This window comes from Bombus terrestris, chromosome 5, assembly GCF_910591885.1.
Source record: "Bombus terrestris chromosome 5, iyBomTerr1.2, whole genome shotgun sequence".
Lineage (NCBI taxonomy): Eukaryota > Metazoa > Arthropoda > Insecta > Hymenoptera > Apidae > Bombus > Bombus terrestris.
Genome location: NC_063273.1, coordinates 7,581,604 through 7,606,033, shown reverse-complemented (window position 1 = coordinate 7,606,033; position 24,430 = coordinate 7,581,604). Strand labels below are relative to the sequence as shown.

Genomic DNA, 24,430 nt, shown 5'->3' with positions numbered 1-24,430 from the left:
GACGTGGAATTTTGAACACTTAATCAATCATCTCGCTTTTCCTTTTGCCTCGCGTCCTTTTTTTGCATAAACTTTGAACGTTTGTACACTCGGCAATTTTAAACCGTTTATTTTGGGTGCAAAGAGCATCGATAAAGATTTGATGGATAGATATAATGTATTTTTTTTCTGAATAATTATTTGGGAGATTTTTGCTGAATTTTTACGCCCCCACCGGTGGAGATACATCTCCAGGTTCGATGATGATAATATCGCGCCATAGCCTGGTCAATGTATTAGGTTGTCCGGAAAGTTCCTTTCGTTTTGTGAGGAAATAATAGAAGCATAACGTCTTTGTTTTATATTATTTTGTCGAATTACGTACGCATTTTGTCCTGTTGAGATAAACACCGCGACATTTCACAGACTTGGTTTCGCGTTTGTATAAAGGTGCATTGTTGTAGAAAACATGTTTGCGGAAGAAAGACACTTTCCGGACGACCTAATTCTAAGAATCTGAACGATTCTTAGGGGTTTTGAACTATGTATCAGCTTTATACAGCTTTCTCCAATTTCTTTAGGTTCTATCACAGAGATCCACATTACAGATGCTGTCACTTGTTTCCTTCTTTACTCCGATTTCGTTAATTATATCACAAACCATAGAAACCGTGACGGAATGATAAACGAAAAAAAACAGTTACTCGAATAGTGTGGGTCCGTTGCGCTCGTAAATTAAAAAAGGCCGGAGAATTTCGTAACTGGTAAAACATGAGCTGCAACCGAAGGGCGTAACATCTGTCAAACACAGATGTGTCTCCGAAAGATATTTCTCTGTTCGAGAAACATTTTGACCGAGGGAAATCGATAGAAAAATAAGAGAAACGTTGGAAAAAATACTGTATGGACGGGGCCTAAACAAGCGTGGCAAGCGTCCCGAACCAGATCCCTTCGATATTGTCAGAAGATTTCACGAATGTAAAGCGTGATGTTCGAGAGTTTAGTTCGCGACATGTCCAGCGTTGTCGAAGGAAGACTTACTTGGATCGAGGGGGACGTCGAGTAGGGCTCTTGAAACGATTCAACTTTCACGTTCTACTTGTAGTAGGAAATTCCGTCGAAGAAGATAAAAAAAAAAGGGGGTGGAAGAACACGACAAAATTTCTTTTCGAAGTCGGTCTAAGGAACTTGGGATTTTTTCGTCGACTCCTCCCCAACGTTTGAGTTTCGCCAACAGTTTCTCTCGACCCGCAAGTTTAACAAGAACGAAAGAGATAATAGTACCGTTTACCAGGAAAAAATTTACTTCCAAGAAACGGTCGACTCGCGATAAAGTTCTCGATAAAGTTGCTCTAATGGAAAACAGAAATCCCGGTCATCGAGAATAAAGCGATAACCACTGCATTTGAGACCAAATCGCAGGCTCCTTTGCCCACTTCTTACGTAACTCTAACACTTTGACTGCCACGTTGGTCATTGGTGATCGGAGCTCTGGAACTTCTTGCAATCGTAAAAATTGAATGAAAATTGACAGTTAGGGCATTTTGAATATAACCGATAACTAGAAGATACTTTGAAATAAAAAGTGCCCCATTGAACGATTAAACATTTTTATTAGAGCATCAATAAAAAGAAAATGAGAAGAAATCTTGCACCTGACGGTGCACTGTGTTTGCATCCATATCTTTGAGGGCTAATCTACGAACATTATTATAAACACACCTTAGAAAATAATCGTAAATGCTGCTTTATAATAATATAATTGAAGTTACAAGTGTGCACATACCTTACTATGATATATAGAATGGGCAAATACTGTTTACTAATATCTTCTACACGTTTCGACAATATATTCTGCACGTTTTGCTTACGACGAAACAACGAATGCGAATGGTTTGTTGAAATAAACGAAGCCTTGTTATAATATGTCGCTATCAACTGTTACCAAGACGCCACGGAGGTCACCCGTGACCACCAATAAGATAAACGGTCGATTGGAGAAAAATGTTGTCTTAATCATCAATTTATTATTATTTTGCCATTATATGCTTTGAATAATAAAAATACTGCCGTGGCGTCCTGAGCGAAACATGTGATTTCGACGTGGCAGTCAAAGTGCTAAACGCTGCACGACGAATAGCGAAGATCGTGTGAAATATTAAACGAGATATTACACATACTGTTGATCTACCATTAACAACGAGTGAATTCTTCTTCCAGCGAATTATTCTACGGATTTAAATCGTTCCCTTGGTAAACGTTTATCTTCAATTCTGTTCTCAATCTCGTTGTGGCATTTTCTATTAATGCCCTGTATTATCGTACTCTTAATTGTATAAATCTTTACCTTCAATCTTATTTCAAATTAACCTCGCTATATACCGTGGCTACAGATTTGTGTTTGCAAATATTTTCCAATAAGGCGCTTCCATCCCGTTACCGTCGTTAATTTTTGTGCTCGCGTGAAACTCTTATTATGTGAAATATCATACGCTTCGTCCCAATTAATCGCTATGCAAATGTTACGGCGAAAACAATGGTACGCGAATATCTTTCGTTGTATATCTCGCTGTAGCGCAAGGAGAGAGAATGGAAAAGCTGCAACTCCAAGAAAAATCAGCGATGATGCTCGTTTATCTTCGAAACCAATTGGCCATAGATAATCCACAGCACGTCCGAACCATAAAATTCTCAAAAGATTCTGCTGTTGCAGCACCGATTCTTTGGGATTTATAGTTGGTATATAGATAGCGATGTCGCCAGAACTTATTGATCCACTCTCTGGGGAATTATCGGCGACGTGATATCCGAGTCACCGGAAAAATAAAATTCCAAGCGAACGATAATTGCTCGTAGCTTGAAAATTCATGTTTATTAACGCATCTAATATTCTATTCGAACGATCGCATGGTTTTTTACTTGCACGATCCGGAGATCGCGACTGGTTGCCTGTACATCGAGGGATGACGAAGGTGGTCATTTCACGAAGGTGGTCATTTCACGAAGAAATAAGGCTGTGCACTTCCTTCGGTCAACCCTAATCAGATCTAATCCGCGGAGCAAGATTCCATCTCAGATTCCTCTATAGCGAGACGGAAGCTGCTCTCGTCTTATTTCTCTCTCCGCTGTAAGTACATACGTTCGTATTCGTATTTAAATATGCTACGACAGTGTTTATTTTGAATACAGCTTCGCTAGTTAACGTAAATTGTGCAGCTCAAATTGTACGCATTTTTCAAGTAGAATTACCGTTTCATAGGGAAGCTGACATTTCCAAGCTATTGGGTTGGCAACTAAGTGATTGCGGATTTTTCAATACCACTTATTGACAAAATCCGCAATCACTTAGTTGCCAAGCCAATACTTGAAAACCTGTAAAAAGCGGCTGCAACGAGCTATTAATCTTACAACGCCATCATTGCCAGGCAACTTGGTACACACGTTTCCTTGCGTTTTTAACGTCGGGTACCGTTTCTCCATTTGCGCTACGCGGCTCCCTTTTACACAGAAACACTTTCCGTTAATCAGCTGTCCGGCGACGCGAAACAAGCTACGTCGGTTCGACGATGGCGGAGAAGGAAGCGCGAAAAGGAGCGCAATACGATCCATCGAACTTCGAACATCGAGAGTATTTCTGCTAAAAAGTCTTGCAACAGTTACTGCTATTATGTTCGCTTGAAACTTTGAAAAACTCAAGTAGCGAAAAAATCTGCTGAATTGTTGCTTCCGCTTCTCAGAAAGCGAACCGATCGACTCCGCTTTTTGCCAATTTCTTAATTTCGTCGCACAAGTACATCGTCTTGTCGATCATCGATCGACGTTCACCTCCCAATGGCTCATCGTTACGTTACTCGTTACCATTACGTTGACTGTTCAATTTGAACGACAGAAAGTTCACTGTCGGTAAAAGACAGTCGTCTGATCGCATTTATTAGGTTGTCCGAAAAGTTTCTTTCGTTTCGTAAGGTGATAATAGATGAACAATTTCTTTTATTGAATTAAGCATGATCCATTTCGTTATATTTCTATTATTATGTTCGTGCATAATTCAATAAACTAATATAAAAGAAAAAACATAGTGAGTCTATTATTCCCTTATAAAACGAAAGGAACTTTTCGGACAACCTAATGATAACTTTTACGGAGATAACTGACGAAAATTCTAATGTTTTGTAAACTTTATAATTCACTTAAAAACACGACAATATTTTTCATTCGAGAAAAGGATACTTAAAATATCGTTACGCATCGAACACGCTGTACTCTTCTGATTAAAAAATAACAAATTACGCTACAACCTTAACGCTAGAACTACCAGCTATTTCTACCAAAACCAGTGAAAATAACTGGTCTTTGAGAAATACGTAATAGAATATTTTTATACTTATTGATTTACTACTTTCTTACAGAAGCAATTCCATTTTATGTAGTACATTTTTGGTATTTTTAATCCAACTGGGACCATCATCCCTAAACGAGGGCTGACACATTTATAAAATTGTAGAACCAGTCATTTTGACTGCTGTGGTATTTCTACTATTAGCATCTAGCGATCGATCCGGAATTTTCCTAATAACTGATATCGTCATCATGAATGATACGCAGTATAAATTGTAAAAAACTAGGAAATTGGTTAATTGAGACCTTTTACACTTTGACAACTACCAATCGTTTTGACTGGTATTGATACAAGTAGCCTCGACACAAAATTATTTTCAGTTTAAATACATGAAAAGCGAAGTAAAATTCATTATATTATCCTTTTAGTTATCGTTGCGAAGGTCATTACATCATGGCGGAAAAAATATAACATGAAGTAGGAATTTTAAAATAAAATTGTAAAACCGGTCAATTTAACTGGTATGGTAGTTCTATTGTTAAGCTGCCACTTGCGTATTTCAATAATCCCGATGATATAGAAAGCAAAGGACGGCGAAGCTGAAAGAAATCCAGCGAGTTCGTGGAATCCGACTTAGGCCAACGGAAGGAAACAAAGAAATTGTAATTTCCGGCGGGAGTAGTAAGTTCGTTTGACGAACGTTTCCGAAGATTCCGGGAAAATGGCCAACAAACCGTTAACCGGTATAACTGGAAAGCTTTCGCTTGGAAATCTCGCGTTACCAATTCTTTGCACGCGACTGTCTTTTAATACGCGATCGCGATTTTACCACACCATCCCAAATGTAGATTTGCGCGATAACGTTTCGCTGCAAATGGTTTCGTGTGCGACCCGTCAGCTGATGGAAAATACGGGACGGGGAAAGATCGACGTGACTGACTTTCCAAACGAACGAACCAACTCGCCGGAACGGAAACGAACGACAAGGAACTCGTCGGTTAGGCTCGTCTTATCTTCGAACAAGATGTACGTTAATGTACAAACGTCCTCTCTTTCCTCGTTAATATTGATGATTTTCCCGTTCAGCAGCCTCTCTCGTGTTTCTGCTTGGAATTCTAAGTACGAACATATTCGATTATTTTTCTTTTGTTCGCGAAACTGAAGGTGCCCGGTGAATTAGAAACTCGGTGGCTCGAGATCTTCGATTCTTGTGCTTTCGTTTGGCTACGAGAGTCAGGTTGGAATTATCAGCGAATACGTTTCTCAAGTCTGTTGCATTCTTTCCGCGCTTTTCTTTTCATACTGTTGCATTTTTCGCGTTGCCGATGAAAAGTTTCTTGACCGTTTGAGTCGCAAGCAGAGCGACGCGCTATTTAGATTTTGCGTGGAAAAGTGCCAGTACATTTGAACGCTACGGGCGACTGATGGTATTTCGTATTTCATTAGTATCTTCTCAGGAATTTTTATTAAACAAAACTTGCAATATTTATCAACTAATAATATTTATAAATTAACACTTTTTACGCAAAGGATTAAGCTCGTGAAAATACTCCGTTTTAATCTTACGGCGATTTTTCTTGTCGCTATATTTGCTCGTTGAAACGCGAACGAGATGAAGAATTTGAATCTAATCATCTTGTCACACGTTCTCGATATTTCTAACAATTTTGAAGTATAGAGAACGACAAATCGAAATCCAAACTTATTTTCATCTAGGCAAGTTCGTATTGGAAACAAGCAAGAATATCTAGAGGTTTCCAAGGCTCCGAAAAAATAAACCGAACCTCTACTACGATGATGAACAGAAACAAGAGTAATTCACGAAATTTTCGAAAAGCTTCGAAGCATCGCTCGATAAGTTTCGAGACTGAGTTTCCACTGCTGTGAGAAACTAAGTCTGTTCGGGTCAAACAGTAGCCCGCTTGAATTCCACGCGAGAGAATCAACGGAAACGGGCAGCTTTTAATTTTCGACAAAGTCCCCTTTGAACGAAGCAGGCGGAGTTCGAACTTTCCGCTCGACTATAAGGGCGAGTGCCTTTTTTCCCTTTTTTTTTTTTTAATATCTCTCCACAGCTCGTCGAGAGATGGCCGCTCGAGAGAAAGAAAGACAAGGTTCGCTTTGTGTGACCGGAAGTTGAAAGGAGTATAAAGCCGCTTCCTTTCGAGGCATCGTCCTATCTTCGCGATGGAGGACGTACACTGAACATAGTACGCTACTATGGATTACTGCAGGCCAACCAACACTTCTACTTTGCTAAATTGTTATCGTTCTTCGTTCAAACTCGGCCTTCGACTTGGCTTCGATCAATTTCGGCGAATCTAATCTCGTACAAACGAAGTCGAGCGACGATAAACCGTTTAAAACGTGCTATCTTTAAAGTCGAGGTAATATTAATCGTTGTTGCAAAAACGATATCTTCAGCGAACTTTAAACGTTTGTTTCAAAGCCAGACACTAGTTTTACTTTACGATTAATTACAACGTTTCTTAAAAGTTCATTTGCTATCACCGTGTTAGCTCATAACCGTGTGCTGATTTATTTGTTTTGTTCGCTTCAACAGGTTGCTTGTACCTGTTCCTTTATTTCACACCTTCGAATTAATTGAATTAGTTGATGTTGTGGGAAACACGCCGATTCGTTTAAGCGGATAAAAAGAATCGTTAAGGCGTTTCACGGCTGCAAACGGTTAAATATAACGTGTATTAAAATGCGATACGTATGCTAGCAGCTGCAACGAGCTAGGCTTTGAAATATTTATTACTTTTGCGCACCTCGGCAACAACACCTATCTATCCATCTTTAGAACCGTTGGAAAATTCATAACCCAGTCGCGGCAAATAGTAAAATCAACGACACGAACGTCAGGGAATAGCATGGAAAAGCAATTTTCGACGAAAAGGTGTCGAGCCGCGTCGCTAGTTTCCGCACGTCCGATCGACACTTTTTTCCGCGTGATCGTGCGAACTCACCGGAAGGAGCCATCGACTTTCGTCCCTTCCTGCTGGCACCGTTCAATCCTCGCCGTTCTATTTTCCATTTAACTTCGTAAATAGGACACGCTCGGTTGCTGGTTAATTAATCGTGACCGGGATGCGGGTGGCGCATCGTGCGAAAAATATCTCCCCCTCCCCTTGCTCTTTTTCCCCCTGCGGCCTCTTCTTGCGTTCCATTCCTTTCATAAAGTCGTTCGAAAAGATTAAAAATGCGGCAATACCGTACACAGTGATTAAAAGCAAACGCAACTAAAGGTTTTCGATTGTTGTAAGAAGAATGTGTCGTCTATGAGAAAATATTAGCAACAAGCTAGTGCATATTTTGACCCTTTCACAGAGACAATTTTATCAGACAGGGTGTTAAATAATAGAATGGTTTGGGATTTTTCGACGAATGTTTAACTTAGCAGAGAACAAATTCTTCTTTGTAAATTATTTTCGCAGCTTCCCTTATGAATAAATATAGCGTGTGTGATATATTACATACCCGGTGTCTATATTGCAAATGTATTATTAAGCTAACGTATGCAAAGAAATTATTTCAAAAGAACTATTAGATTTAAGAAGAATGGAAAATCTAGGAATCAGAACATATTTTCAATTGTCCATATGCATGGCAAACACCGAAATTAAAATTTTATTATTATTAAAAAAAGGAAATCTACAAGTAGCCCAAAATGTAAAGAGAATTTTGCAAAGAATCAATTCTTCTTCGTAAATTATTTTCGCAGCGTCCCTTACGAATAAACATAGCGTGTGTGATATATTATTACATACCTGGTGTCTATATTGCAAATGTATTATTAAGCTAACGTATGCAAAGAAATTATTTACAAAGAACTATTAGATTTAAGAAGAATAGAAAATCTAGGAATGAAAACATATTTTCAATTGTCCATACGCATGGCGAACATCGAAATTAAAATTTTATTATTATTAAAAAAAGGAAACCCAAAGCCCAAAGCCCAAAAGGAAAGTAGCCCAAAATGTGAAGAGAATTTTGCAAAAGATCAATTCTTTTCGCAGCTTCCCTTGCGAATAAACATAGCGTGTGTGATATATTATTACATACCTGGTGTCTATATTGCAAATGTATTATTAAGCTAACGTATGCAAAGAAATTATTTACAAAGAACTATTAGATTTAAGAAGAATAGAAAATCGAGGAATCAGAACATATTTTCAATTGTCCATACGCATGACAAACGCCGAAATTAAAATTTTATAATGATAAATTTGTTTGTTTGTATTGTTAAATGTTTAAAATGTTAATGTTCATTTTATTATTATTAAAAAAAGGAAACCTACAAGTAAAGGAGAGTAATTGATCATCAGAGAACGTATCGATAGGTGAAATTCTCTACAGTTATTCAGAATCGCGAATGAAGTTAAGTCTAAGCGAACGATAGCTAGTCCTGGACGACAGTCGTCGCTCGTGTAACAGTCGAGATAGTTTTGATGAAAGACGACGAAAGACAAGATGGAAAGTGGCGTATATTCGTGCCGAAGTATTACAACATCTCCGACCCCCAACACAGTCCCCCATATCCAACGAGTGTTACGCGAAACTTCGCTTCTGCACCGAAGTATCCCAACAGGTGTTTCCTGCACTTCGATTTTATATCGTATCGCGAAAGTGGAGCGTGCATATTCCAGCCAACTTTTTTATCTGGAACGGTGGCGTGTGTGTTGAAAATTTGAAAGGCAAGTGCACGGGACCTCGACTGCATATCAATTCATACAATTCCTGATGGAATTGTCCAAAGCGAAGCCTTATCCTTCCATCGTCCTTATTTCAATATCAAACGAACAGTCTCGAGAGAACTTCAATCCCTCGCTTCGTCCCTAAATATCATCTTCGAATGAATGCAAATTCTGTTCGATGAAGGTAGTAGCATTCCTATCTTATCAAAGAAAAAGTGGAAGAGGAAAAGCAAAGAAAGAACCAGTCATCGTAATCGTTCATTGAGAGATGTCGGCAATCTAGTAAGTAGACTATGGGTGTTTACGCAAATTCAGGATGAAATAGGATCGAATAAAAGACTATCGACCTCTACATATTACAACTACTATAGAATTCCGATTATATATCAACTTTTCACGGAACAACAAGCTTATGTAATTAAAGTTTAGCAAGTTTGCTAGCTACCTTTGCTTTTCATTCGAATAACAGGAATTCGTATTGGCACGAGTGGATTCAATCGGTAATACATTTAATCAGATACTAATTAAAATTTCGTTCCAACAAATGGAGTTTTACCGTGGTATTATACTTTTACCATTTCGTATAATATATCCGAAGAACAGTATTGCGTACGTACATTTCTACGTAGACCTAAACGATTAACCACTTGCGCTAGAAAGACGTGCTTTTGTTGCAAAATCGCCAGCGTGTATATCACGTCGATAGTCATTTGTCGCAGAAATAAAAATGACAACAGTCAGATAGTTCGTTTGTAATAATCTATCATACAGTAGTAACTTATTAATAAATAAAATGCTATTGTTGCCGTGAGTATTTATTCATATCCATGTAAAATTCTTTATGTAAGACTCTACCAACGCGCTGAGCTACTGTCACGTCGCAGACACATTAAATCCCGAAATCGATAGATCGTCGGTGATCTCCTCGCGTCGCAGTTCAAACGTTTCACGAATAAGGTGAAGAAATTGAACTTTATGTATGATAATAGAATTTATTATGCAAATTCAACAGAATGAGGGTTCAAAGTGTTACAAGAGACTGGGACAAAATGTTTTAACAGACTGATCCGAGCGCTTATTTTGCGGGGTTTTTATACCGCGGGTTTTAGTCCCTTTGAAGGGACTACGTTGTAGTCTGGTGTCATTTCAGAGGCGCCTATTCCGTTATTATTTGGTTATTGTTTCGATGGCTGTGGTATGCAGAATGTTTCTGAGCGGGTGGTCTTCTTGAGCCTGTGACACTACCAACGTGTTATATTGTAGCGCACGGCACGCGCAACCGTGAGTTTATTGGTAGCGCAAGTGGTTAAAATGTAAGATCTATAACAGAGAAATCGAAACGAAAGGTATCTGGAAAAAGAAGAGAAGAAGAAAATAGAAAAGGTACGTGTAACGCGAAGCATTCAAGAAAGGATCGACCAAAAATTCAGATGTCCAACAACGCAGCCGATATAAATTCATAAAGTTTCTGTGAAAAAATATGAATAGACCGCTTTAACCGCACCGCTAGTACCAGCAATAAATTTTCCAGGGATGTATAAAAATCCGGCAGCGTACCAATAAGAACGCCAGGAAAAAGGGTCAACAGAAGGAAGATAAATCCGCGCCTGTTCCCCAGGGCGGGCGTTGGTCGAGCAACACGCTCGGTTCCGGGTTAAAATGCCACGAAAATACCATTAACGCGAACAGCCATCGAAAGTTCGGAGCTGGGAGCTAGCCCAGGCAAAGCCAGCGGAGCTCGAACGAGCCACGATTTACCTGAGGCAGTGTGCTGCTCGCCGTGGAAACTTTTTAATGCCGCGCTCACTGCAACAGAGGAGGAGACAGTGCGCTCGACACCGTTAAATGGTCCGTCCCCTCTCTTTTTAACTGAAATTACACCGTGAGCCTGGCCGACAATGTGTCTGCCCCATGAAATCGTGTCCAACAAGGCGCACCAGGATGCGTAATCTTTGCTCGAGACAGTTTCAATTTTTCTACCTTTTAATACGGACCCGCTATGTCCGACCAGGGCCCTGTGTAACCGTTCGTCTTCGCGTCCAACGCTTAATTTCACCTCGGCCAGGGACAAAAAGTCCGACTGAGATAAAACAACAGAAATAAAAGAGCTAAAGCGACTGGTATCTCGTTGGAGCGCGCAAACCAATGGCAAGCTTTTTGATCCGGGCTGTTCAAACTTCGTATTAAACGTCGTGTTAACTCGCCATATTAATTCTACCTGATCTTTCTCTTTCTCCTGTTTTACTTCGTTTGAAGTCCCCCGCGTGTGTAGATGCTGTAACAAATTATGGAAAATTCGCGGAAAATAACTGTAAGGAGTCCGTAGGATAATAAACCTAAATTTTCGAAAGTTAAATTCCGTTTTCTAAGCTATCGAGCTACTAAATTACCTTTACGAACCATCGCGGTTCGAAATGGTTTACTTTACTGAAAGATAACGACAGTGGAGTTAAAGTGAGATGGAAGTTCATCTCTAACCAACTTTGCTAAATATACGTAAGCACGGTATTAAGCCACAAATGGCAATTAAACCGACAATTTCGTGCAAGAAGCACGGCGTATATGATCGTGGACGAGGACGACTGTATAAATGAAATTTATACAACGACTTTCCAAGGGACATGCACGGGGGACGCGTTGATTTGTTCTAACGCTTAATTCCTACGATTCGCTGCTACTTTCGCTTGTGCGAAACTAGTGTGCGCCTCTTGCGCGTCCGCGTAACTGCGATTCAACCGCATAAATCTGCTCAACCGAGATCCCCTGGCCTTTTTACGCCGTTGCACAAACGTTCGCGCGTTTCCTGCCAACAATTCCCCAGACGGTCGATTGCCGCAGGGGATAAGAAACCGATTTTATATTTGCAAGTTTCTTTCAAGTCGTATTTGCTTTTTTCGTCGGCACGCAGCGTAGTTTTTTGAAGAAAATCCGATATATTCGCGATCTCTCTTAACGTTTTACAACATCATGGAGCGCAGGAGGAAAATATATTTAACAAATACGTTCTCTTTTTATCGAATTTGTGATTTTAACGCGAGATTGACGGCTGACGCGGATCGACGTTTTGCATTTTATTTGATTCGGTACGTTTTGTAGAAACGTGTGGCAACTGGCATAAAATTTATTTCGCGGTATACAACGGGGAAACGTTTTTGGTGACTGAATTTTGCACGAAATTGCTTTCCCGTGAAAAGCATCTATCTTGTCCCGTAGTCTTCGATCGTAGCGATTATTATAAGAATCATGCAACTGTGCGATATTCGAAGCGTTTGAAAGTCGTTCGTAATTGAAGCAAAGATTGCATTAAAGTATTACAGACGTACGAATTAACTTGCACGAATAAACTACATATATTACGTTTCGAACGAGTAACATAATGTTCACGTTGGAATCTAATCTTTCTGCGATATTTTATTTTTTCGTTTGCTTTTCTTTTCTTTAAGTTAATATCACGAATCTGAAGATCGTGCAACATCGAATCATACACGATGCATATTTATGACACGAAAGTAACAATTTCAGTATGTCGCGAGTATGTATCCTCGCTGGTAGCAGAAACGGTTCAAGATTATAGCGTACTGTAATTAGTACGACGAGAAACAAAAAAGAACTCGTTTCCCGAGCAGGACTCGCGCTGTATAAATTCGAAAAGAAACGTCCACGGGGGACGCTTTAATTGCGAAACTTAGCTTAAGAGCACTTTCCAGCTCTCGTGGAGTCCGGTGAATAAATGCGAATAATCGTTAATGCCTTCGATTCCTTTTCTACGCGTGATCCTTGATCCATATTATAGTTATCTCGCGGCAAAAAAGAAATTGTCCTGAAACGTGGTACAGCTGTATTTTTCCCCGGAAGCGATACGTAACGATAATATTGTGCAAAGGATTTTGTCATAAATTCCTAAGCTTATAAAGATAACCCGTTTCTTTTCAACTTTCGGTTTCCAGTATTTGCAGCAATTCCCAACAAAAGTACCATTAAAAAAACATTACATGTTAGCACACTTTTATCAAGCGTGCGATATAACGAAGGAACGTCTGACTATCACAGTCAAATTCTACTTGGGCTGACATGCATCTGCCATAAAGAATTCGCTAAATACTTCAGCTACCTGTGATTTTTCTACTGTTGGGTTGGCAACTAAGTGGTCGCGGATTTTGTCAATAGCGTCTAATGACAAAATCCGCAATCACTTAGTTGCCAACCCAATAGAAGACGTACGTTTAATCGGCTGCTAAACTTTTCAAAACCGGATCATTTTAGCCTGTGAGAGTAAGAATCATTTTTCTGGACAATTTTCTAAACGAGATATAACGCGCAAAAATCTGAGTACAACGTTGCTTATACACAATATCGAACGTGTAAGGGACAAGACTTCTGTTTTAAGACATGAAATTCAGATAAACGTGATCCTATTAGGTTGTCCGAAAAGTTTCTTTCGTTTCGTAAGGTGATAATAGATGAACAACAATTTGTTTAATGTTATTTCATTGAATTAGGTACGATCCATTTCGTTCTATTTCTATCAATAAAGTAATATATTCAATATAAAATACAATAAAGTAATAAATAAAGTAATATAAAACAAAAAACATTGTGCGTGTATTATTTTCTTACAAAACAAAAAAACTTTTCGGACAACCTAATACTATATACATGTGTGTCTGTGTGTACAAAAGGCGGCATATTTATGTCTCTAACGTAACGTGTTAGGAATATTTAAAATTGGTGTACGTAGGGTAAAGAAGAAACAGAAAATAGATCGTAAATCTCGGTAAAACGATTGGAATAGCTCGGTAGGAAAGGAAAGAGAAAATTAAGAAAGCACATTACACGTGTTCGCTGGAAGTCGTTTTCCCGGCAGATTGCGAGCTTCCGTCGCGAACTCGCCTCCTCTCGAGCGTAAATCAGGGGTGGTTAAAGGGCGGCGACGTTTCTTCGCCGATGAACGCATATGCGTGGAGGATGTTTGCGGACACAGGCTGAAGGCAGTAAATTACATTGACACACGTGGCGCGACAGAGACAAAGCCCCGGACCCCTGTGTCCATTTACCAGGGACGTGCATGCTGGACGGATCCACGACAATGCGCGTACCGACCGCCTCGAGCTGCAAGTTATTGCCGGCAAAGAAAAACCGTGTGCTACAGGAGCAACAAACACGCTGAGAATCGTAGAAACGTACGTGTAAGCAAAATGAAAGAAGAACAACAGAACCCTTTCGCCAATAAACAAACGAAATTTAATTAATCCTGAAAGCCGTTTTTAATTAAAAGGATGTTTAATCCAGCCGGTAAAATTAGAGTTTAATCAAGTTGATGCCGACTGAAGATCACAGGTCGAAAAATAAATTCACTTAAAAAGTGGAATATCGAAAATACAACTTTTATAAATAAGAAAATTTCGATAGAATACTAAAACGAGATTAGTCACGCTGCCAAATTCTATAAGATCAACGCTATTTAAAGACGAACTGTATAATAATAGAACAGATCAAAATAACATAAAGATACATATGGAATGAAATAGACAAGTTTAAAAGCAGAATACATAAATAAGAAATTACGATATAAATATAGGAATGGCGGAGGGAACGATCGAGGAAAGTTGCAAGGAATGGTGCTAAATTTAATTAACAAGACGACTAAAATATACAAACCCGAAGCTGCACGTTCGAAACAGGATGCCATCCGTATCGACGATTCGTCATGGACTCCTGACAAATTCCATTGTCATCACCATTACGTGACCATAATATCGCGATGTTCATGCGTGCCAGCACACGAGCCATGTTGGCCGGCTAATTGCGACGCGTGTAGACGACGTACACGGCCAGATATGTAGTAGCAGGGTGCGGTATACAAAGGACCGTGTTGGCTACAGACACGACCAGAAGCTTTCGCATCGCTGGTCGGTTCCACCTCCCACAAATCCGCGCACCATCGTCCTCGCAAAGACGCATCGAAAGCACCGGAGCATTTCTGCAACTCGCGGTATATAAAAGCTTCGGTGTATGCCGAGGGGACTGCTTTTACGACGCCACGGTGTAAGTTAAAATTGAAGTGGATGCCGTCTAAAAGTCTAAACGGTCGACCTACTGTCTCGAAAAAAACGTGCCTGCTCTAATACGCCTTGATAGGTTGCTATGTTACGACCGGCGTTACGGGCGCGACGCTTCTCAAGAAGCAGACCACCGTCGCTGTTACTCTCCCGTCTTACGTGGTCTCGCCATGTCGTGTGGTGTTTCGTGCAATAACGTGACTTGGATTTTTGCTTTCAAGAAAGATACCTTTTACCGTGTAGCTTTGACTTTTAGTGCACGAGGTGTGGTTTAATTTGTAATAGAAGGTGGTATAACAGAAGTGAGATATAAGAACTGCGTGGAAGTTAAACAGATTAGGATGACGGATAATTGCTGTGGCAATGCAGATATCTGGGAATTGTACGAAGTAGGTCATAAGTTACAGGACACTTAATCAAACGATACTTCGGTAAAATTGCCGCGTAAAATGCGACGAAGAGTACGATCGACCTAGGCAAATAGTCTCTTGTTACGACAGGTTGGCATCGTAAAACGACGAGGTACAATCTAGGCGGCGCCAACTTTCCGGCTAGATACGTGGTATCTATAAGGAAAACTCCAAGTATCGTTGTTCGAGTCGATGCTATTCGTCGACTTCGTTTCGTAGAATATTCTTTCCTCGTCGATGTTGTTATCTTGCATTCGTATTCTCTTCGAAGGCTTTCCACGTAAACATACTTTTGCATTAAAATACTTTCACAATTCTTACCTCAAATTCTTCGCTCTTCATCACACCCGGAAGAAAGAAAGTAGCTCAAACTCTGAATCATATCTCGTCGTCGTATCGCTTCTTCGGACTATTTTCGAGTATTCTAAATTCTGAACTTTCACGATGACTAAAATACAACTATCGATATATCAAAATCTTCGAGAAATTTCGCCTTCTTCTTCCTTTCCTACACTGAAATCCTCGCTAAAACATCGGAACAAAGAACAACGTCTCTGATACCCGCAGATCCTATCTTCGAATATTATCTTCGAATTCTAAGCTCCGTCTGCAACGTCATTGATCCAAGAGCACGGACGTCGAATAGAAATGACTCGAGTCTCATTCATTGCTAATTGGCCCGCGGGATTCACACACGACTCTTGCTAGACCGTTTCGACACGTGTATTTATGTACACATCGAGAGACACGAGCAGGCGAAAGAGAAGAAGCTAGGGGCAGAGAGAGAGAGAGAGAGAGAGAGAGAAAGTCACGCTCACAAAGAGCGATGTTGACCACGAGAGATCGTGATTAGAGGAGGTTGTCGATGCTCCGGAGGGGTTTCACCCTCCGATATACGAAATGATATATCGGCGGACGTGTCAGGCTGAAGCATCTGCGCGTTCAGAGGACTTGACGTATACGCGCCGTGTAATCGGAGGATCTGCGGAGGTCACCGCGCTGCTAATGAGTCTTAATGAACGGGCGTGAGAGCGTACGACGACGCGACGATGCCCTCCACGGCGTCCATGTTAATTCCGCGATAGATAAGGGCACTCTGAACACGCGGTTCGTTGAAAGGTTCTTGTTTCTTGTGAAATTTGAAAGGGCACCGACGATGCAACGATCGTCAGACATCTTCCAATTCTTAAATGGCAGGCTAAGAATGGATCCTTCGTCTCTGTCCGCTCTTCCTATCTATTTAACACTTTGACTGATAAAAACTTCACCTACCACTGTACAACTATACCTTGAAACTTTCTTTGCATTTTAAGAAAACAACTTTGGACAGTTGAAAGAACGACTGTTTCCATAGAAATCCATAAAATTGATAAGCAATTTTAATTAATCAATTCCGTGTTACCGAAGCTGTCTCTTCATTTGATCGTGGGATTAGGAAACGAAGATGGAACGTTTCAAAAATATCGATTATTAGAATATGGCAGATTTATCGTATACTTTTGGAAGACTCTACTCTGGACAAGCATCGACCTTAGCAACCAAGCGACACTCTTAACACTTTGACTGCCACGTTGGCCAAATATAACCTGCCACGGTTTCTCCAGTGACGTCACAGAGGTCATTGGTGACCGGAGCGCTCGAGCTTCTTACAATTGTGAAAAGTGAATGAAAATTGACAGTCAGGGCATTTTGAATATAACCGATAAATAGAAGATACTTTGAAATAAAAAGTGCCTCATTGAACGATTAGAACATCAATAAAAAAGAATGAGAACAAATCTTGCATCTAACGGTGCGCTGTGTTTGCATCCACATCTTTGAGTGCTAATCTACGAATATTATTATAAACACACCTTAGAAAATAATAGTAAATGCTGCTTTATAATCGTATAATTGAAGTTAGAAGTGTGCACATACCTTACTATTATATATAGAATGAGCAAATACTAATATCTTCTACACGTTTCGACGTGTAATAATATATTCTGCACGTTCAATGGTTTGTTGAAATAAACGAAGCCTTGTTATAAATAATATGTCGCTATCAACTGTTACCAAGGCGCCACCGTGGGTCACCCGTGACCACCAATAAGATAAACGGTCCATTGGGGAAGAACGTTGTCTTACGTCATCAATTTATTATTATTTTGCCATTATACGCTTTGAATAATAAAAATACTCGCGTGGCGTCCTCAGCGAAACATGTGATTTCGATGTGACAATCAAAGTGTTAACGGTTATTCATAACGAAAAGTAACTTGCGTTATTAAAACTTTACCGACTGCTACCGGTTCAACAGCATACGCACGTCCGACCGGCAGCTCAGGCGCAGATTCTCCCTGGCGCCGGCTCTGTTTCGATTTAGACTCTCCAATACCATTCTTTTTGTTCATCGCGAAAGGTACGTTTTTCAAATTGGTATAAAACTGTGGGAGCTTACAAAGCAACGCAACTGAGGCCACTGAGCAAGGTACCTTAGTACTAAATAACAAATTACTGTTCAAATAAGGAGAAAGATTGTCAGCGACAAAAAGCCGATTAATAGGCTATCGGTCGGTAAGCGTCGGCGACAAAAAACCGATTAATCGGCTATCGGTCGGTAAAGCTTTAACAATGGTTACCGGTAACAAAGAAACAGGTTTCTCATTTATAATGGTTATTCCTGAGCGGAGTTGCTTGAACTAAGACACCGATTCTCGTAATATAACTTAATTTCGATTATAGGTAAACTGTTAGAATCGCTGCATATCCATGCAGATGGATAGATAGATACGTAACTATCGTGTAGTTGGGAAAGTTCGATTTTATGGCGAGTTTCTATCGTACAATGAAACCTTCGAACAAAGACTGGTCTTAATCGGAGAGATACTAAGTTCTAGACATTTTATTCAACAGAAGGATGAAATGTAAAGTTTATTGTCTGACGGAATGTCGGACCTTTTAAAACGTTATACTGTCGGAGTGGCGGCTCGTTAAACGTAAGTTCGTCGTCCAACTAGAGGTGCAACTTGCACGTAACCTAATTACATCAGTGAAGTGCTGAATATCTGGTCTACCGTGAGTCGAGTCCCTCGACACTGGACGTTCTACGAAAAAATGTAATTGCTTCTGCTCTCTCGAGAAAGAAAGAGATGACATAAACCCTTTTGCGCCCGGTTGCAACTCGCGTGCGAGTGACCTTTTTTTTTTTGATAGAGTACGAAGATAAATTGCATTCTCTTGGCGTATCTATCGTCGAAAGTTTTGTGATTAATGGGACAAACTGGCAGTAGGGAAAAATGAGGTTATCGGAATCGTTCGAAGGCCAAAATAATTACGATAGCTGATTACTGATATTTGCGGAAAATTCCAACTTGCAAAAATGTGTAAAATATTCAGAGTGACGTACGGTTTGCGATATTTATTAGACAGTACAAGTTCCCACGGATGTATTTAAGTTTTATCGGTCTCTTATCAAATAGCTTATTACGTTCGAAGATTGCCTTTAATTTCTCGAATTGAAATTCGTAAGAACGTCGCACTGATATTTCGATTATTCCCGAGCTCAATAACGAGATTTAATTTGTTGCAAATTTTCTTACGTGTATAATACGTAACGCGTGATTTATTATTTACGCAAACATTTTCTTCTTTAATATGATTGATGATCGACGATGGGATACAGCTTAATAAGCGAAATAGACCTGTCTATGCAACGTGCACTACGATCCTTTCATCCTTTTGAAAAACGAAAACGCATGAAGATAGATAGAAGTCAAAGTAATTGTACGAAAAGAAAAGGGTGGCAGCCATCTCCCCAGCTTCCGGCATTTTCTCGTTAACACGGTTCGAGGGATCCCATTGACACGCGAAATTCGCCATGGCAACACGACGACCCTTTGCTCGCTCTTTCCCTTCCATCCTTTTGCGTCGTGCGAATCGGCACCACAGGTCGACACTCAGACACGAGCCATCCGATTTAAAGGAAGTTTGACAAGCGACCAAGGATTCTTCTCCTCGGTCAAACAAAGAGTTCGATTTCACTCGATCTGGCTAACTGGAAAGGCGATGAAAGCGGAGTGAGAGGAAGCCGACTCGACTTAAAGAAGAAGAAGAAGAAGAAGAGGGACGAGGAAAAAGAAAATTACATCAGCTGCTTGGCAGCGATCCCTTTCGTACCATCCTAACCCCCGTTTCTTCTTCGCCCTTTTCTTGCTACGCGAGCCAGCTTCTACGAAATTCAACCTTCTTCTTGTCCGTTTGCTACTTCTGGGAACCTCTAGCACGTTTTCGCCAGCAACCAACACACGGCTAACGATCGCACACCTACCAAACCCACGCAAAACGAATGCGAGAAAGTATAGACACCGCGAATGAATTGCCTTGCATCGTAACGTTGCGAATATATGAAATTCTCGGCTGTCGCTAGAGACTCGAGGAAATCCACGCGAAGGTGAAAATTGCGACGAGATGCTGGATGAAAATTTTTTTCAACGGTAAAATTTCAATTCAACCAACATCCAAGAGAATTGGATGCTACGAAGGATCGACCCACCCTCTCGGATCTGCGTACGTCGAAGCTGGTGAAAGGAATGGAGAGATGCACAATCCGTCAGACTTTTAGCTCTTCATTTCTATACGATAGAAAGAAAAATTTGTGTCGCTTGCAGACAGAGGATTCGCACCGTCATTTGAATTTATGAAAGTTCATCCTGTCATGTTCAATGAATTCGACATTAATTCTCTATAATTAGAATTTGTTCAACTTATCGTAATCCACCAGACTTTCGGTTTCGTCTGCAAATTAGATTAGAAACTTATAATTGCTATTAAGCGAGTATCAGTGAAACACAATAACCCGGCGATAAACAAACGAAATGATTACTTCTTTAAAATTACAATTTTGCTCGCTTGTGTGCGAGAAAGAGTAGAATTCGTGCCATGAAACGATAATAAAACAGAATAATCCAGTGACAACAAACGGATGCGAGCTAAAATTTAAGAAGCATATTTCTCCAAGTTATCTGGCGTTACGAAGACCTAATCGCATATTCCGTAGCAAAAAGAAATTGCATAAAGAATGTTGTTAACCAGTGTAACGACTGATGTCAGAAGAACGTCGCGTGTCCAGAAATTGAGAAACTAGAGTCTACGACGTTGCCTACGTCGACCAAGAAGAGTAGCAAAGTGCGGTTTGAACTGGCGAAAAGCTATTCGTCTTGGTGCACACCAAGAACGCCACTTATGGTAATATTTCGTACATCGCGCTGCATGCATAATGCACAGCTCTAGAACTCGGAATTTATGTTTCGAGGACGAGAAGCCCGTTGTTACGAGGACTCATGGCGGAGGATTCGTGTCTTCTGTCCGCAAGAAACATCTGCCACCGGCGTGGTAGGTATGCCGTGTAACCGAACGAAGAATAGAGAGAACCAGCTTCTACTCTTTCAGGGATCCCGACCGGCCTTCTACTCGCTGCACGATCACTTTAAAAAACGATTAGCGCTTCACGGACCGTGTGCAGCTCGATCTTCGATAAACGTCATCGTTTTTCCGCGATAAACGTACAAAGCGTGGGGGAAAAAAGAAATACGATGGAACGTGAGTGTTGGGGACGATTCTACTATTATTACGATTATTATTCGATAATTATTATCTTACGTAGCGCAATTCTGTGTTGGTAATTATATATTTGTAGGGAGAGTTGAAAATTAACGCGACCAGAATTTAGTTTCTTCGTATTTCGATTCTTACAACCCATATGCTTCCACGTGTTAAATTACTTACATTTTTATACGTATTGGGTTGGCAACTAAGTGGTTGCTGATTTTGCTATTAAGCGGTATTGTCAAAATCCGCAATCACTTAGTTGCCAACCCAATACCTCTGTAAGATTCAGATAAATATGGATCTAGTTTTTAGAAAAATTGTAATTATATCTCCCTTTTACCGAACCCTTTATTTCAGTTGATTTTAGTTTTCGAATCGATAAAATAGACATTTGCCTTTGCAGTGTTTCTTAATGAACGACCGTAGATAGCTTGATTCATTTGCTGAGTAATTATTTCCCATGGAATTCAGCAAGCGTGTTAGCTTGTAGACGCTGAGAATCGCAAGAAAGCTGCCATAGAATGCAAATCACAGTGAAGCATCAGCGAAGAGGGTTGGACGAGTGGAGGCGAAAACAGATTTGCAAGCCCGGGCCACCGGCGGATTTCACTTTCGGTGGCAACGAGATCGATGCAACATCGCGGAGAAGAGAAAAACTCGTGCCAAGTAAACAGGAAGTTCTGTTACGACCGTGACAGAGAGGCGAAGAGACGCATCGCAGACGGAATAACGAGTTACCATAAAGCAGACTGTTTCGTAAGGAAATTCCATTGAGAATCATCTTTGAAACGTTTCATATATTTTTCGTGAAAGACAAATATTAGTTCGACGATAAAAAAAGCTCTTAACGTTCATCACTGTAATCTTACTTAGCTGGATTTTATATTTGACCTCTTATCGCAAATGTATAAATGGAACTATTATTTTCCCGAGAAATAACATTCCATATAAATTTCCACACAGTTTTATAATAAAGTTAACGAAATAAGAAAAGGCTACGTGTTTTGTAGCGATAAGTTTCTTTAAAAATCGATGAGATCTTAAAAGCCAAACCGATCGATTTTATCAAGCAAAAAATAGGGTAACGCGATGACGTTACAAATACTTGTTAACATTTATTATGAAATTTACGGTGACTTGTATTATCCGATATTATCCAGTTTTTTTTTTTTTATGAAAATCAATACCAATCACATAACTAGATAGTGGAATTAAAAAAATGTACGGGAAGCGTTGATCGTTCTGGCTTCTGAAAGACTTGTACGCAGGATCGATATTTATTGGCCATAAAAATATCGTAAATTTTCTCACAAGTTTGAAAGCTGAATGGAATCGGCCTGTCCGTAGTTATCGAACTAATTAGTATACTTCATCTGCCAAGTACGAGTTGAAGGAACTCTAGCTATACTTTAATAGGTACCGGTTTTCAGTGAATGGCAGTTCTATATATACAATATACATATACACGCTATCGATAGCCTTTGAAATATCGGCAATTTCGCTTGAATGAACGATTCGATATCATTTCCAGTACAATGCAGTTCCGCTCCTCGATCTGTTTACCAAGTTCACGTACGTTTATACTACAAGAAGGAAAGCAAAAGTGGAAAAAGATGTGTATGAAAGAAACACGTAGAAAGAATGAAAAAACATATATAACGAGGCGTATGTTTGTTGAACGCGAACGTGAAATATAGTGGAGCGTGTCCCGTTCGAAATGATAAACTGCAGTCTTTCGAATGATCGGCTATTGCCCTATCGATGGGTATGAATCAATCGGTTAACGGTAGATTCGGGGCAGTCGATGTCTTGTTTTATTGTCACCGATAGCCTCTCGACACGCGGTGACAAAATTGCAAACGATCGTCAACTGCGAATCGTGATATTCCACTGTAATACATAACCCAAGCTTCTGTTGTCGACGCAAGATTATTGACCTTAGAATTCGAGTTCGTGTACCTTAACCGCATTAAAGCAACGTTCGAAAAGACGGAGGTGCGACTAAAAACAAATACAAGCTACGAGTAATGTATAATACTACAACGTGTTTCAATATTTTGCATTCAACACGATGCTGCAATAACGAATAGCCGAAGCTAAGCTAATAAGATCATTAGACACGAGTATGTTAACATACGTTGATATGTAATCACTATAGACAATTACAATTACATCATATGTAGCTGCAAAACTTAAACTTCCTGTGTGTTGAAAAAATGCGATAACCAATAATTTCCGATACAAAGAACCGTGTAAGCGATTCGAGGAGGCATTCCCATAGAAGGAAGGAAATCGCTACCCAGACACAATGGTGGTAGAAAAGAAACAGAAGGTGCATCGTTAACCTTCGGTGGAAACTGCGGTCCGGGCGGCGAGCAGCTGTTCCGAAAGTGCGGACTGGTTTCGAGGCCGAGTTGGCCTCGGTCGAAAGTAAAAGCGTGTAACCGTAACCGGTATCGGCGCGACGGATCACGGCTACAATCGCGTTGGTTATACATAGGAATCTATCTTTACGTGTCCACACAGCGGCCGGATCACGGTTACCTATGGTCGCGGAAATAGAAGCACGAAAGAGTCGTCTAACGTGTCGCCTAACCTTAACCTATCGCGCGGTTTTTGTTCTCTCTGAGTGTTCTCACTCACCTAGCGGGACGCGTAGAGCCGGCCAGAACTCCGGAAGCCAGACGGGGAGACGTGCAGCGTCCAGTCTTCGCGAGCGTGTAAAATCCCCGTGTGCTTCTTCTTCCACCACTGTGTCTATTCGCACCGACGAGAAAGACGCACGCTCCTCGCGAGCCGGTCGAGAAAAGAACAGCGACAGCAGCGGCGGCTGCGGCCGAACTGAAACCACGCTCCCTTTTTCTCTCTCTCTGGCTTTCGACTGTCCCGTTCGACCGGCCTTGTCGCGGACACGCACGTCGTTACCAGAAATATTCGTTACAGAGGAGAAAACAGAGCGGAAAAAATGTAAAGAGAACTACACCACCAGCGACGACAAACGAGGACGACGAGCACCGCGACGATCCGCGTAGGCGCTGGGCGCGTACTGTGCCGAACCAACGAAAGCAGTATGGCGCCCGGCAGCTTTCCTGCTGCGCGCTCGCTCCTCTTTGTCCCCTTCCATGCGCCTCTGTCTCCCTCCCATCGTAATCTAGCTACATGCCTTCTCTCTTTTTATCTCTGTCTCACTCCCATACGCGAATAGGTTATGGATCGTCCGACTCTGTCGCGCGGCATGCGCCCACCACGTTACCTCTAGTGATGGGCATTTGAATACCTCTGTCGTAAATTTTCCAATGGCACAATTTTACGGAGGGTTCGATCCAGTTCTTAACGAATGAAGAAATGATTAGT

The 24,430-nt window shown here is 40.6% G+C and overlaps 1 protein-coding gene and 1 long non-coding RNA gene across 4 annotated transcripts in view; one reads left to right on the top strand and one right to left on the bottom strand.

Moving 5' to 3' along the window:
- LOC100645828 (dystroglycan 1) overlaps positions 1-24,138 on the bottom strand; it is a 106,573-nt gene extending 82,435 nt beyond the window's left edge. For all 3 annotated transcript variants that reach the window (XM_012308555.3, XM_012308559.3, XM_012308557.3), the window contains exon 1: positions 23,720-24,138. The gene's annotated coding sequence lies outside the window, so the exon portion shown is untranslated. The remainder of the gene's footprint in view (positions 1-23,719) is intronic.
- Positions 17,929-21,045, top strand: LOC125385126. The gene is made up of 2 exons (XR_007224111.1): positions 17,929-20,860; positions 20,918-21,045. It is a non-coding gene; the product is annotated as an uncharacterized LOC125385126 (long non-coding RNA).
- Positions 24,139-24,430: the final 292 nt, after the last annotated feature.